The 14,661-nt window shown below is 50.9% G+C and overlaps 1 protein-coding gene across 1 annotated transcript in view; it reads right to left on the minus strand.

The window, feature by feature from the left end:
* Positions 1 to 4,728: 4,728 nt before the first annotated feature.
* LOC117079425 (translation initiation factor IF-2-like) overlaps positions 4,729 to 14,661 on the minus strand; it is a 39,214-nt gene continuing 29,281 nt past the window's right edge. The window contains exon 2 of the mRNA XM_033203234.1: positions 4,729 to 5,217. The gene's annotated coding sequence lies outside the window, so the exon portion shown is untranslated. The remainder of the gene's footprint in view (positions 5,218 to 14,661) is intronic.

A 14,661-nucleotide genomic window follows, 5' to 3' on the forward strand; every position in this document is an offset into this window, starting at 1 on the left:
TCAACTGCCCCAGTGGGATGGGAGACCAGCAAATTAGGCCAAAAAAAGACTTCTCTTGAGCCTTACGATCTAACGCTGTTTGCCTCATTGCCTTCGTCCTTGCTCAGGACCTGTTACTCTTTCTTCTTTCCTATTTCTCCCTTTTGGAATAGGCGCATCTGTCCTCTGCCTGTCCCATCTGGTTTTGGAAGCTCACATCTTGTTTGCTTCTGTAGGCTCACAGCTGGAGGAGAATCCGCCTCGGGATGAATCACACCTTAAGTCTCACCCAGCTCTGATTTACATGATATTTAAATGAGACTTTTGGACTTAGACCATCAAGTTGATGCTGGAATGACTGGAAACTTTTGGTCTGTTAGGATGGAGTGAATGTATTTTGCATATGAGGAAGACATGAATTTTGCAGGGCAGAATGCTATTGCTGGAATGTTTATGTCCTCCCAAAATTCCTATGCTGGAATCCTAGTCCCCAAGGAGAGAGTATCAGGAGGTGGGGTCTTTGGGGAGGTGATGAGGTCATGGTGGCAGAGCCCTCATGAATGGGATTTGTGACCTTATGAAAGAGGGCCAGGGGAGCTCATGCACCTTCCCCCATGTGTGGCCACAGTGAGAGTGTGGCATCTGTGAACCAGAAAGTCTTAGCCAGACAAGGAACCCGCCAGCGCCTCGATGAACCAGAAAGCAGGACTTAGCCAGACAGGGAACCCGCCAGCGCCTCGATGAACCAGAAAGCAAGACTTAGCCAGACAGGGAACCCGCCAGCGCCTCAATGAACCAGAAAGCAGGACTTAGCCAGACGCGGAATCTACCAGTGCCTTGATCTTGGACTTCCAGCCTCCAGAGCTGTGAGACATAAGTGTCTGTTTTTTATAAGACACCTGCGCTGTGGTATTCTGTCATAGTAACCCTAACACTAAGACACCTTCCTTCCGCTTCCCCTTCACTTCCCTCCCCTTCTAGCATGGAAGAGACAGCCAAGGGGTTGAGGACATGAGGAAGTGATGGAGATTGGGAAGCCACACTGTGGCACAGGCTGGAGCCTGGCAGCTGCACAAAGGTGTGGACCAGAGGCTCTGGCTTCCTAGAACATGGGGGTGGCAGAAGTGTAGGGAAGCCCCTCAGAATGCAGGCCACTGGGCCCCATTGCCAAGGGGTGTCAGGGAAGGGGCACAAAGTGAGTGGACGGAGGCCATCAGTGTGATAGGGAGATCAGTAATGTTAAGTAAACAAGTAAATATATTCAGGATAAAGGGGATCGAGTTACTCCCTGCTGGGGAAGACATTCACAAACACAGAAGTCTGAGAGGCTAGCAAGAATCCTGGGGTGTTGGGTTGGAACTGAGAGTACTGGTAAGAACGTGTGGCTGTTGACTGGATGCAGATAGACAGAGATACTTACAGATGTGTGTTGTGTATGGATAAATACACACAAACTCCCCAGGCTGTCCACTGAGAGGACCCAGTGGCATTAACACCCTGGCAGCAGTGAGCAGACCTAGTGCCCAGACCTTGGTTTCTGAACACCATCCTTCACTAAAAGGAATGATTCCAGGGCCGGGCAGGAAAAGAATAAAATGAGCCTGGGACATCGTTTTGTGCCATAAAGTACAGACTTAGTCAATGAATGATACAGGCATGTCAAAGGGACATAGCGGGCCAGCCCGAAGGGGCTCCCATGCCTAAATCAGAAGCCATTTTAACATCAAAAATAAATAATTGGCCAAGCATGGTGGCTTATGCCTGTAATCCCAGCACTTTGGGAAGCTGAGGTGGGTGGCTCAGTTAAGGTCAGGAGTACAAGACCAGACTGGCCAACATGGTAAAACCCCATCTCTACTAAATTCCAAAAATTCACCGGGTGTGGTGGCGGGCACCTACAGTCCCAGCTACTCAGGAGGCTGAGGCAGGAGAATCACTTGAACCTGGGAGGTGGAGGTTGCAGTGAGCCGAGATTACACCACTGCACTCCAGCCTGGGCAACAGACTGAGACCCAGAGGTAACCCCATCCTTCACACGGGGCTATCCTTGCCCTCCAAATGTGTCTGTATCTTTGCTAAAGATGTGCTTGATACACAGTGTCTGTCACGTTGGTTTGAAAACGTCACGTCAGGGCATACCCAACGTGCGCCTGTTTGAAAACGTTACGTCAGGGCGTCCCTACGTGCGCCTGTTTGAAAACGTCACGTCAGGGCATACCCAACGTGCGCCTGTTTGAAAACGTTACGTCAGGGCGTCCCTACGTGCGCCTGTTTGAAAACGTCACGTCAGGGCGTCCCTACGTGCGCCTGTTTGAAAACGTCACGTCAGGGCGTCCCTACGTGCGCCTGTTTGAAAACGTCACGTCAGGGCGTCCTACGTGCGCCTGTTTGAAAACGTCACGTCAGGGCATACCCAACGTGCGCCTGTTTGAAAACGTCACGTCAGGGCGTCCCTACGTGCGCCTGTTTGAAAACGTCACGTCAGGGCGTCCCTACGTGCGCCTGTTTGAAAACGTCACGTCAGGGCGTCCCTACGTGCGCCTGTTTGAAAACGTCACGTCAGGGCGTCCCTACGTGCGCCTGTTTGAAAACGTTACGTCAGGGGCATCCTCTGCGTGGACCTGTACGGTTGCTTTCTCATTCGCCATTGGGCACGTGCCGGCAGGGATGGTGGTGCAGGTGGTGAAGGTGTTAACCTGCCTCCCGTATTTGCGCCCTTGTAGTCCACGCCCCGTGGATCTGGGTGGGGCCTATGCTGTAGTTCTGGGTCTGAGTCTCACAAGGGCTGGGCAGCTCGGTCTTACACCTCTTGGAAGCCCGAGACAACCATGGATGAAGCCCAGCTGCCCCTCTAAAGACACCAGGTGGAGAAGCCACGTGCAGAGGGAGAGAGCCTGAGGCTACATGGAAAGAAATCGGGGAACCCTGCTGACAGCAGGAATTGAGGCCCCAGAAATGCGACTCCAGCGGAGCGGCTCCGGCCAGGCCCCAGCTGTCCAAGCCACAGAGCCACGAGGGAGGAAGGAAGCCAGCACGGACGTTCCAGCCCTGCCACCTCGCAGGCAATGGGAGGACCTTCCATGTGTGCCCTCCCCACCGCTGTGCACAGAGCTCTCTTCGCCCCAGAACCTCCCCGTGATCGGTGTGGTTGGTCTCCTCGATTTTATATATTTTGATGAATGTGCTGATGTGTCTTGTGCTTTGCATGGCATTTCCCTGATGTTAATGAGGCCGGACACCATGTCATGTTTATTGGCCATGGGATATCTTCTTTTGTGAAGTGTCTGTTCAATTCTACGCACAATTGCCTCCTAGGCTGCCGGTCATTTTTTCATTGGTTTGTATACTCACACACACACACACATACACACACACACACACACACAGAGAGAGAGAGAGAGAGAGAGGCAGGAGGAGAGAGAGAGATGACTCAATTTAATATGTTCATTACATACTGCCTGGGTTTTTTGTTTGTTTTTTGTTTTTGAGACAGAGTCTCACTCTGTCGCCCAGGCTGGAGTGCAGTGGTGCCATCTCAGCTCACTGCAACCTCCACCTCCCGGGTTCACGCCATTCTCCTGCCTCAGCCTCCTGGGTAGCTGGGACTACTCGCCACCACGCCCGGCTAATTTCCTTATTTTTAGTAGTGACGGGGTTTCACCGTGTTGGCCAGGATGGTCTCTATCTCCTGACCTCGTGATCCACCCCCCTCGGCCGCCCAAAGTGCTGGGATTACAGGCGTGAGCCACTGCGCCCGGCCGACTGCCAGGTCTTATATGCTAATATCTTGTTGAGGATTTCTGTTTATGTTCATCAGTGAGACTAGTCTGTAAGTTTTTTTTTTTTCTTTGTTGAGTTTTTCTGGAGCTGAAACATGACAGGTGGTGTTGCTGTTCCCATCATGTCTCAGCTCTAGAAGAGTTTGTGTGAGGTGGGTGTTATTTATTCATTAAATGTTTAGTAGAATTCACTGGTGAAGCCATTTGTGACTAGAGATTCCACTGTGGGAAATTTTTTAATGACAGATCCAATTTCTTTAACAAACGTGGGGTCATTTATCTTTCTTCTTTCAGTTTTGTTAAGCTGTAATTTTCTAGGAATTTTCCCAGCTCATAGGAATTTTTCCAACTCATCAAAACTTTCAAATTTGTTAGCATGTTCCTTGTGCTCTATTTTTTAATGTCCACAGATCTCCAGTGATCTCCCCTTTTCCTTCCCCATCGCAGGGTGCCTTCCTTCATTGTTTACTTGGTCAGCATCACCAGAGATTTACAAGTTTGGGGCATTTTCAAAGAATCGATAGTTGACTTTTCTGGCCCTCAGTGGAAGGTGTGTTCTGAAGGTTTCTCCTCCCTGTGTCTCTAGCTCTCCCTCTAAGGACGTTTCAGACACCTCTCCTCATACCCATCAGCTCGTCTCCTGAGGAAGAACACTCTTGATTTCTTTTGTATGAGTCTGTGTTTATTTCACCTCTGTTCTTGGAGAGTATTTCCACTAGGAATACAATTTAGGTTGGCAGTTAATTATTTCAAAGTAAATTCTTTCAACATTTTGAAGATCACATTCGCTTGTGGTTTGGTTTTTGTATTTCTATTTCGAAGTCAGATGTTTGCATGATTGGTGTCCTTTTGAAGGTAATGTGGCTTTTTTTCTCCAACTATTAAGTATTCTATTCATCTTTGGTTTTCAGCAATTTTACTATGTTGTGCCTGCATGCGGTTTTCTTGCATTTTCCCAGCTTGGGTTTGTAACAATTCTTGAGCCAGGACTTTATATCTGTTTTATTACCTTTATCTCAACATCTTGAGACATACCATAACATCTATCATAACCTGGTAGCAGGATCCAAAAATTCAATCACAGAAAATGGGGGCAGGTGCCATTACTGTGAGGCCAGTGAAAAACAATGTTTTCAGCTACTAACCCAGCCATGTGTGCCCACGGCCTGGGCTTGGCACTGCCCTGTGTGTTGGCCAGTGGCCCATGATGATCAAGTGAGGCTGGAAGGTTGGATGGGGCCAGGAGGCAGGTGCAGCCTGAGGTCACGGGGCAGAGTCTGGTGCTGGGTGAGTGGGGAGAGAGAGGACGCTTTGGGCTCTCTACAGGGTGGGGAGCTGGTACCAGCTGCAGCCGACAGGTAACTGTTTCTTTCACTCTTTTGAGTTCTTGTTCAGGATGCTTCAGCCCTGAAGCTTTGATGGGTGAAGAAAGTTCCCAATGGCTGTGATACACTCTTCCCTGCACAGATAATAAAAATGTAGCTGTTAATATAAGAACTCACATGATTGTTTGCTTTTTCTTTCAAATACTCCTGTTTTTATATCTTGAAATCTTGTCTATTTTATCTTGTTCCCAGTTTTGTTTTGTTTTTTTAAGACGTAGTCTCACTCTGTCGCCCAGGCTGGAGTGAAATGGCGTGATCTCAGCTCACTGCAAGCTCCGCCTCCTGGGTTCAAGCGATTCTCCTGCCTCAGCCTCCGTAGTAGCTGGATTACAGGTGCGCGCCACTATACCTGGCTAATATTTTTGTATTTTTAGTAGAGATGGGAATTCACCATGTTGGCCAGATTGGTCTTGAACTCCTGACTTCAGGCAATCCGCCCGCCTCGGCCTCCCAAAGTGCTGGGATTACAGGTGTGAGCCACCGTGCCTGCCTCCCAGTTTATTCTTTTACATCTCCAATTATTTAAAACTATGTATCATGCAGTGCCTCTCCAAAGTGCTATTATTCCAAGGTCTCATGGAACCAGTTCTGCCCTTCGCTGTGCCTACAACATGTCGCCTTCAGTGGGTGTGTTACCTGATGAGATTTGAAATCGTGAATCTTGAAGCTGTGATCTGGAAGCCCCTATTTCAGGGATTCCTTTTCCTTCGTATCCAGGTCTCATCTTCTTCCCCAGGAGCCACAGGGATGTCACTAAGGCAAGACCACACTTTGGTGTGATTTATTGGCTTGGCAGCTCTGCAAGTGTGCAGGCAGTGTCCACTCCAGCCCCAAAGCCATCTGAAGTTCAGGCTTGTGTGTACCTCTCAGGGCAGTTGCTTTTTTTCCTACCCAGAAGCCAGGCCGATACAGGCAAAATCCCTTTTCGTTCCCCGTTGTGAAGGGTAGAGGTTTCTGTAGTCCCCCCTCCCACTCCCCGCGCACAGAGTGTGGCCCTGCCAAGGTCCTGCCTCCTGCAGGGTCTCAGTTTTACACCCCCCATGACCAGAGCTTGACCCAAGACCCTTGGCTAAGCACACCAGACCCCTGCAACGCTGCAGGCAAATGGTCCTGGATCCCAACACCCTCTGTGTTGTGTAGTACCAAGTCACCCCCCAGAGATTCCCCCTTGCTTGTTGTAAATTCGGCGTACTTTTCAAATAATTCAACTTTTGCCAGTATCCTGTAGCTCAAACTTTTGCCAAAAATGAAAGCCTCTTAAAATTCTCTCTTCTTTTCTCTTCTATTTCAAAGAATATTAAATAATAGTACTCAAGGCTCGGTGTGGTGGCTCACACCTGTAATCCCAGCACTTTGAGAGGCCAAGGCAGGTGGATCACTTGAGGTCAGGAGTTCGAGACCAGCCTGGCCAACATGATGAAACCCTGTCTCTACAAAATATATATATATATATGTATGTACATATACACACAAAATTAGCTTGGCATGGGGGTGCACGCCTATAATCCCAGCTACTTGGGAGGCTGAGGCAGGAGAATCACTCGAACCCGGGAGGTGGAAGTTGCAGTGAGCCAAGATTGCGCCATTGCACTCCAGCCTGGGCAACAAGAGCGAAACTCCATCTCAGTAAATAAATGAATGAATAATAGCAGTACTCAAGGACAATCCAGAACTTGCCTTAGTTTCTCTGCCCTCTCCTGGTGAGGCCTCACCCTTTGAATTGTTTCGAAAGCCCAAGCCCGTAAGTTCACCCCATGTGGCCTCTCCCATCTCAGAAGGGACATAGGAACAGCCCAGTGCTCTCTAGGACTGGCAGCTCCTCCATTCTTTATCCCCCACGGATTACGGATGAGGACAGGCCGGCTGATTTTTCTCCTTTCCCCCTTGGGATGCTGAGAGGTGAATTGGCTACATTCCCTACGAGAGATTTTTTTTTTTTTTTTTTTTTTTGAGACGGAGTCTGGCTCTGTCGCCCAGGCTGGAGTGCGGTGGCCGGATCTCAGCTCACTGCAAGCTCCGCCTCCCGGGTTGACGCCATTCTCCTGCCTCAGCCTCCCGAGTAGCTGGGACTACAGGCGCCCGCCTCGTCGCCCGGCTAGTTTTTTGTATTCTTTAGTAGAGACAGGGTTTCACCGTATTAGCCAGGATGGTCTTGATCTCCTGACCTTGTGATCCGCCCGTCTCGGCCTCCCAAAGTGCTGGGATTACAGGCTTGAGCCACCACGCCCAGCCCTACGAGAGATTTTACAAGCACATTAACATGCAAGGGAAAAAGGCAACAGAGACTCTGGCATGAATTCCCGATGCTTGCAGCTCACGGCTGCTCCCTGCTGGCTGCGTGTGGCCACAGGCTGGCCTGAGCCTGGGGCTTCCTCCGGCTACTCCCCACAAGGACAGGGCAGGAGAGGGTACTCGAGCTGGCTGTTTTTCTGCCTATGGCAAGAGTCCTCTGGTGGGCAACTTTGGCTTGAAGGCAACCTGCTGGCTGGCTAAGGCTTTTTTAGAACTGTGCTGAAGTTGGAAACTCTTTCTATGCAACATTCTTCCTGTGTCCTCTCTCTGAGGGACCCAAGCAGGCCATGGGCCAAGAAAACAGACAGCAAGGCCGGGCGCGGTGGCTCATGCCTGTAATCCCAGCACTTTCGAAGACCGAGGCAGGTGGATCATCTGAGGTCAGGAGTTCGAGACCAGCCTGGTCAACATGGTGAAACCTCGTCTCTACTAAAAATACAAAAATTAGCCGGGCGTGGTGGCCCACACCTGTAATCCCAGCTACTCGGGAGGCTGAGGCAGGAGAATCACTTGAACCCGGGAGGTGAAGGTTGCAGTGAGTGGAGATCATGCCACTGCACTCCAGCCTGGGGTACAAGAGCGAGACTTCGAAGGAAAGGAAAGGGAAGGGAGGGGAGGAGAGGAGAAGGGAAGAAAAGAAAGAGAAGGAAAGCAAGAGAAGGGAAGAGAGAAGGGAAGAAAGAGAAGAAAAGAAAGAAGGAAAGAAAGAAAGAGAGAAAGAGAGAGAACAGATAACAAATGGGATTTTGAGACCAGCCAGTCATGGCCTGCCTGGTGAGGGAGGGCCATCTGGAGTGGAAGGTGGGACTTGGATGGTCCCTGGCTCGAGGCAGGGCCTGGTCACAGAGGGTTCACTGGCAGTGGCCTGGGCAAGCATCCCGGGAAGGACCACGCCCTAGCCCGTGTGATGGTTCAGCGGCCTGGAGGGTCTTGGGGGCAAATGCCTACAGGCACAGTCATGCGCTGGCCTGCACCAAGTCACACGAACCCTACAAGGGATAATGAGAACACCAGGAGGTGCATAAGCATCAGGACAGGTGTGAAGGCTTGGGCCGCTGCAGAGGACGGGCAAAGCTGTGGGGCAGTCAGGACACAACAGAGTGCGAGCCCAGGAAGCTCTAATGCTCAGCCAAGGCAGGTCTGTGCACCAAGGCTGGGCCCCTGGAGGTGAGACCCAGAGATGCAGGGGGTGGACACTGCAGAGTGCCTGCAGACACCCTGACCCCACAAGCAGCGGGTGCATCTGTGCAGGGGCAGTCACCTCCACTCTGGGACACATCTGCCCTATTGGCCTAGGTGGGGTGACACAGCTTGGGTTTTATTACTGCTGATGTGCTGTCTTGACCCAGTTTTGAGGCCCTCGAGGCCAGTCAGTTCCCTCTTTGAGCAGCCAGTTAAGTCCACACCCAACCACCTCCTCATCGGCCCATCACACTCCAGGCCGCTGCACATCTGCCCAATCTGCCCCAGGGCCAAGGGCCAGACAACCAGGGACAGCCCTGTGACCCAGAGCTCAAAATCACCCACAGCTCAAAATCACCCACATTAGCCAATCCACAGGGAGCCCGAGAAACCGAGCCACCCCACCTGCTGGCCACACACCAGCCGCCCTGCAGCCCCAGCTGGCTGCTACCCCACCCCTGGGTGCCTCATGTGGCCCTGCCTGGACGCCTGCCTTGTTTGGAGCTGTGAGTGACAAAGCACTCTGCTTTTCATCTCTGCAGTGTGAGTGTGCTGTGCCCTACATCAGAAGAACTTTCAGATCCTGTATAACGGGTGTCCAGCCCGGCCTCCGGCCCCAGCCCCAGGAGGGCTAGGCAGGATGTCCTTCTGCCGCTGCCCAGGGTTGATCTGGGGCGAGGGGCCAGTGGCCAGTGCTGGTTCATCATCTTGCCATCTATTAAACATATTCTTAGGCATTATTTTATTGCTTTTGACTCTGTTGCATGTAGAATTCATTGTTATTATTCCAATTTCTATGATAACTGGTTGTGGCCAGTACATAAAAGCAATTTTATATGTTCAATCACTTACCTAAAGCATCTTATTGGTTCTGTAGGTTACGAATGTATGAATGAAGCTTTTGGATCTTCTCAAGGGGCATCCCTCTCTTCTGCAGGGAGGGGAGAATGTCAGCACTTCTGGCCTGATGTGCACAATCTCCACCATACCTGCCTGCCTTCGTCTGCCTTGAGAACCCCCAAATGCAGGTGGAGTGGCAGCAGTGAAACAGGCATCCCTGGCTTTTTCCCAGCTTTAATGCTGATCATTAATATTTCATCAATTAATATGTTATCTGTTCTTTTTAAAAAGTAGGTGTGATTTTTTAGGTGCATTATTTAAATTCCGTATTTTATTTTACTTTATTTTTTTGAGACAGAATCTCGCTCTGTCGCCCAGGCTGGAGTGCAGTGGCGTGATCTTGGCTCACTGCAACCTCCACCTCCCAGGTTCAAGCGATTGTCCTGCCTCGGCCTCCTGAGTAGCTGGGACTGAAGGCGTGTGCTACCATGCCTGGCTAATTTTTGTATTTTTAGTAGTGATGGGGTTTCATCATGTTGGCCAGGCTGGTCTCCAATTCCTGACTTCAAGGGATCTGCCCACCTTGGCCTCTCAAAGTGCTGGGATGACAGGCGGGAGCCACCTCACCTGGCCCCCTTTTATTTTAAATAGAAGATTTTATGAGAAATGGCTAAATTTTGTCAAATACTTTTTTCACTAATTCCAACATAATTACATGATTTGTGTACTTTAGTGTATCGATGTAATGTATTATATTATGCTTCCTAATATTAAGTCACTGCGACATGTATGCAATAAAAGCTTGACTATGGTGTGCTATTCCTTAATAAATGACTGTGTATGAATTTATGGTATTTTATTTGGATTTTTGCATCCATTTTATAAAATAAATTGGAATATTTTTCTCATATTGCATCAAAATTTGATACGAAGTTACTTTAGCTATATAATGTGAATTGGAAAATGTTTCACCTTTTTCTATTTTCCGGAATATTTAAAAAAATACTAGAAGAACCTGTTCCTTACCAAAGAGGAAGAAGTCAGCTTTAAAACCATTTGGTGTTGGCACGCTTTGCACTAACAAATGTTAAACGGACTTGCCAATTTCTTCCTTTATTATTGATTTACCCAAGTTTTCCACTTATTGTGGTAATGTATTTCCTCTCAATTTTCAAATTTCTTGCCATAAAATTATACATAATATTATATAATTCACTTCATCATTTTATTTTTTATAGTCACATCTTTGTTAAAATATGTTCCAACGTCTTTGATACCCCTCCTTTCTAAAGGCAGAATCAGCCTTAGAGGCTCACACCCCACACGTGGAATGTGGCAGAATGACACTGTGTGACTTCAGACACGAGGCTGCAAAGAACACTGCAGCTTACGCTGTGCTCTCTGGGATCCCTGTGTGGAGGAAGAGGCCACTCATGAGGACACTCAGCGAAGACATGCAAACAGGACCACGTGCCAAGAACCCAAGGCCTCCCGCCGAAGGGCAGCATCTGCCTGCTGGCAGCACAGTGCGCCATCTTGGAGATGGGTCCTCCAGCCCTAGCCGAGCCTTCCGACCGCTTCACCCCAGACAACATCTAGGCTCACGCAGCCGGAACCAGCTGTGGCGAAGGCTAAAATGATTCCATCTCGGATGCTAAGCCTCCATGTGGACTTCCGATGAACCCTAGTTCTGGGCCCTTAGGTCAAAACAACCTTAATGTTATTGTAAACAAAATCCTGCCCTTACGTGAGTTACAGGCTGTGGTGCAGGTGGCATTCTTGCCTTCTCCTGAGGGTGGACCAGCAGGTGGCATTCTTGCCTCTTCCTGAGGGGTAGGCCAGTTGTCTTACACATCCTTCTGAAGCTCCCGCTCCCTTTCTGGCTGCTACCTAAGCCCTGGGTCTGCGGGTAGCAATGCATGGATCTCGTGGCCGCCCACACGTGGCTTCTGCTTCCAACACACTGTTGAATGTTTCTTTCTGAGAAACAGGATTCATCGGCCTGTTTCTTCAGCCTGTCAGCTCCCTCAGCCTTTGTGGGTAAGTGGCATAGACCTGCTCACCACGGAGCCCACCCAGCAGGCTTTTCTGAGCAACCTAGGGAAACTCTGCCATGGTAAATGCTTATTGACATTGTAAACCTCTAAGTTTTAGAGCAATTATTTTAATGTGACAATAGATAACTAATGCACCAGTATTGTTTTATTTTCTCTTCCATTTATTTTCAGCCAGCCAGAAAAAAAGCAGTCTGTTTGCTGAGCTGATCCTGTAAATCTGGTGTTAGTAAAAACGAGAGCCCTGCCTCCCTGCTGAGACCAACCCCCATCCTCATCATGCCCACACCCTCTACAGCTACGGCAGTGAGTCTCAATCTATGGCAGGCTTAGGAAATACAGTTAAATGCCGACAATGACTACCTGTTTCCTCAGGTTGGTTTAGGAGACCGTGCAACCCTCTTCTCACCTCCAATTCCCGATAAACCACACTCATGGCCACTTGCTGGTTCTATGCATGAAAAGCCCGCATTCCAGGATGAGAACGGCTCCAGCATCTCTGCTTGAGTTGCCCCAGAAACACCCAGAGCCCAATCTCCACACCCGCAGGGGAGCCACACTCTCAGGGCTGCTGCGGCCCCCAGGGTGCCACCTCCCTCTGCAACAGCCTTTAACAGTTCTGCACGTTCTATGGGGCTGTCCCACGGAGAGGTGGGGTCTGAGAAGGGAGCAGTGGCACAGGGCTCCTGCGGCCACGTCAGAAATGCCCTGTAGCTCCCATCTGGTGTCTTCAGAGGCTCCATGAGAGGAGACCAGCCCCACGTGGAAACGTCCAGCATCCTGTGAGCACCATGCTGGAGACACCATGTGTGGCATCCAGGCAACGGCCCCTGCAGAGCTCCAGCCTCATGGGTGTCCCGTCTTGGACTCGCAGCCCAGTGACTTCCGAACACACTCATATGACAGACTGACCCCGAAAGATCCCTTGCTGAATTCTTGACCCTAAAACATGACCAAAATAAGATGGCTGTTTTCAGCTGTAAGTTGGGGAACGTGTTGCACGCCGACAGAGACAGGAGCCCTCCTTCCAAACCACAAACCTACCATCGCTCAACAGCACCGAAGCCACTTCCAGACACTCTGCTGCGAGGAGTTTAGGAAATGTGTTTGGCTTTCTAGTCTCTGCAGGAGAGCAAGGTGTGGCCACAGAGGGCAGAATGGATGTGGTGGAGCCGCCTCTGGACATCCCAACCTCTGAGTCTCAACCGAGCCAGCGCACCATTGCGGGCAAACCCACGCAGGGCTCCTTGCTGTCTCTGAGCTGGGATTTCCACAGTGCTAAGTGACTGAACACGACATGAGATGTGCACAGGAGGGCTCTAGAATGGCCACCTGTGTGTCTAATTCAAAAAACATTCATTTTACACACCCTTTACACAGTGCACCAAGAGCCTGGCTCCCAGGCTCACAGCACATCCATGCATGGGGGGAGCGTGTGTACACATGCATGCATGCGATGTGCTGCGGTGTGCGTGGTGTGCATGTGCACAAATGTGTGTGTCAGCATGTGGGTGTGATGGGCATGCACGTTTATGTATGGTGTGTGTGGGTGTGTGGTAGGTGTGCATATGTAGGGGGTGGTAGGTGTGCATGCGTGTGTGCGTGTGTGGGTGTGGTGGATGTGCATATGTGTGGGGGGGTGGTAGGTGTGTATGTGTGTGGTGTGTGTGGGTGTGTGGTAGGTGTGCACATATGTGTGGGGGTGTGGGGGTGTGGTAGGTGTGCGTGTGTGTGTGGTGTGGGTGTGTGGTAGGTGTGCATGTGTGTGTGGTGTGGGTGTGTGGTAGGTGTACATGTGTGTGATGTGTGTGGGTGTGTGGTAGGTGTGCATGTGTGTGATGTGTGTGGGTGTGTGGTAAGTGTGCATGTGTGTGGTGTGTGTGGGTGTGTGGTAAGTGTGCATGTGTGTGGTGTAGGTGTGTGGTAAGTGTGCATGTATGTGGTGTGTGTGGGTGTGTGGTAAGTGTGCATGTGTGTGATGTGTGTGGGTGTGTGGTAGGTGTGCATGTATGTGTGGTGTAGGTGTGTGGTAGGTGTGCATGTGTGTGATGTGTGTGGGTGTGTGGTAAGTGTGCATGTGTGTGGGTGTGTGGTAGGTGTGCATGTGTGTGTGGTGTGGGTGTGTGGTAAGTGTGCATGTGTGTGTGTGTGGTAAGTGCATGTGTGTGTGTGTGGGTGTGTGGTAAGTGTGCATGTGTGTGTGGTGTGGGTGTGTGGTAGGTGTGCGTGTGTGTGGTGTGTGGGTGTGTGGTGTGTGTGTATGTGTGTGGTGTGTGTGTATGTTTGGATATGTGTGTGGTAGGTGTGCATGTGTGTGTGTTTGGTAGGTGTGTGTGGTGTGTGGTGTGTGTGTTTGGATTTGGTAGGGGTGTATACACGTGTGTTTGGTAAGTGTGCATTTGCAGTGTGTGTCTGGTAGGGGTGTGTGTGCTGGGTGTCTGGGTTTGGTAGGTGTGCAGGTGTGGTAGGTGTGCATTTGTGGTGTGTGTGTGTGTGTGTGTGTGTGTGTGTATAAGGATGGGTTCACAGTACACCGGGCCTGGCCTCGTGGAACCCGTGTTTGGAAAATGTGGTTCCAGGTTCAGAGCTGACATGGGCAATCCCACATGGCCCCACACCTGGCTGCCGCACAAAGAGAGGTTTCTCCCGCTGCACCTCAGGGGTGCTACTCAGTGCTTTTTCTGTCCGGGAAAGCCTCCCCAGCATCTACCCCACCACCCACAGCCTCCACCCACCACCCACAGCCTCCACCCACAGCCTCTACCTACCACCCACAGCCTCCACCCACAGCCTCTACCCCACCACCCACAGCCTCCACCCACAGCCTCCACCCACCACCCACAGCCTCCACCCACAGCCTCTACGCCACCACCCACAGCCTCCACCCACCACCCACAGCCTCCACCCACCACCCACAGCCTCCACGCACAGCCTCTACCCCACCACCCACAGCCTCCACCCACCACCCACAGCCTCCACCCACAGCCTCTACCCCACCACCCACAGCCTCCACCCACCACCCACAGCCTCCACCCACAGCCTCTACCCCACCACCCACAGCCTCCACTCACCACCTATAGCCTCCACCCACAGCCTCCTCCACCCACCAGCCACAGCCTCCATCCACCACCCACAGCCTCCACCCCGCCA

Source organism: Trachypithecus francoisi, unplaced genomic scaffold (assembly GCF_009764315.1).
Source record: "Trachypithecus francoisi isolate TF-2019V2 unplaced genomic scaffold, Tfra_2.0 Lachesis_group7, whole genome shotgun sequence".
Taxonomy (NCBI): domain Eukaryota; kingdom Metazoa; phylum Chordata; class Mammalia; order Primates; family Cercopithecidae; genus Trachypithecus; species Trachypithecus francoisi.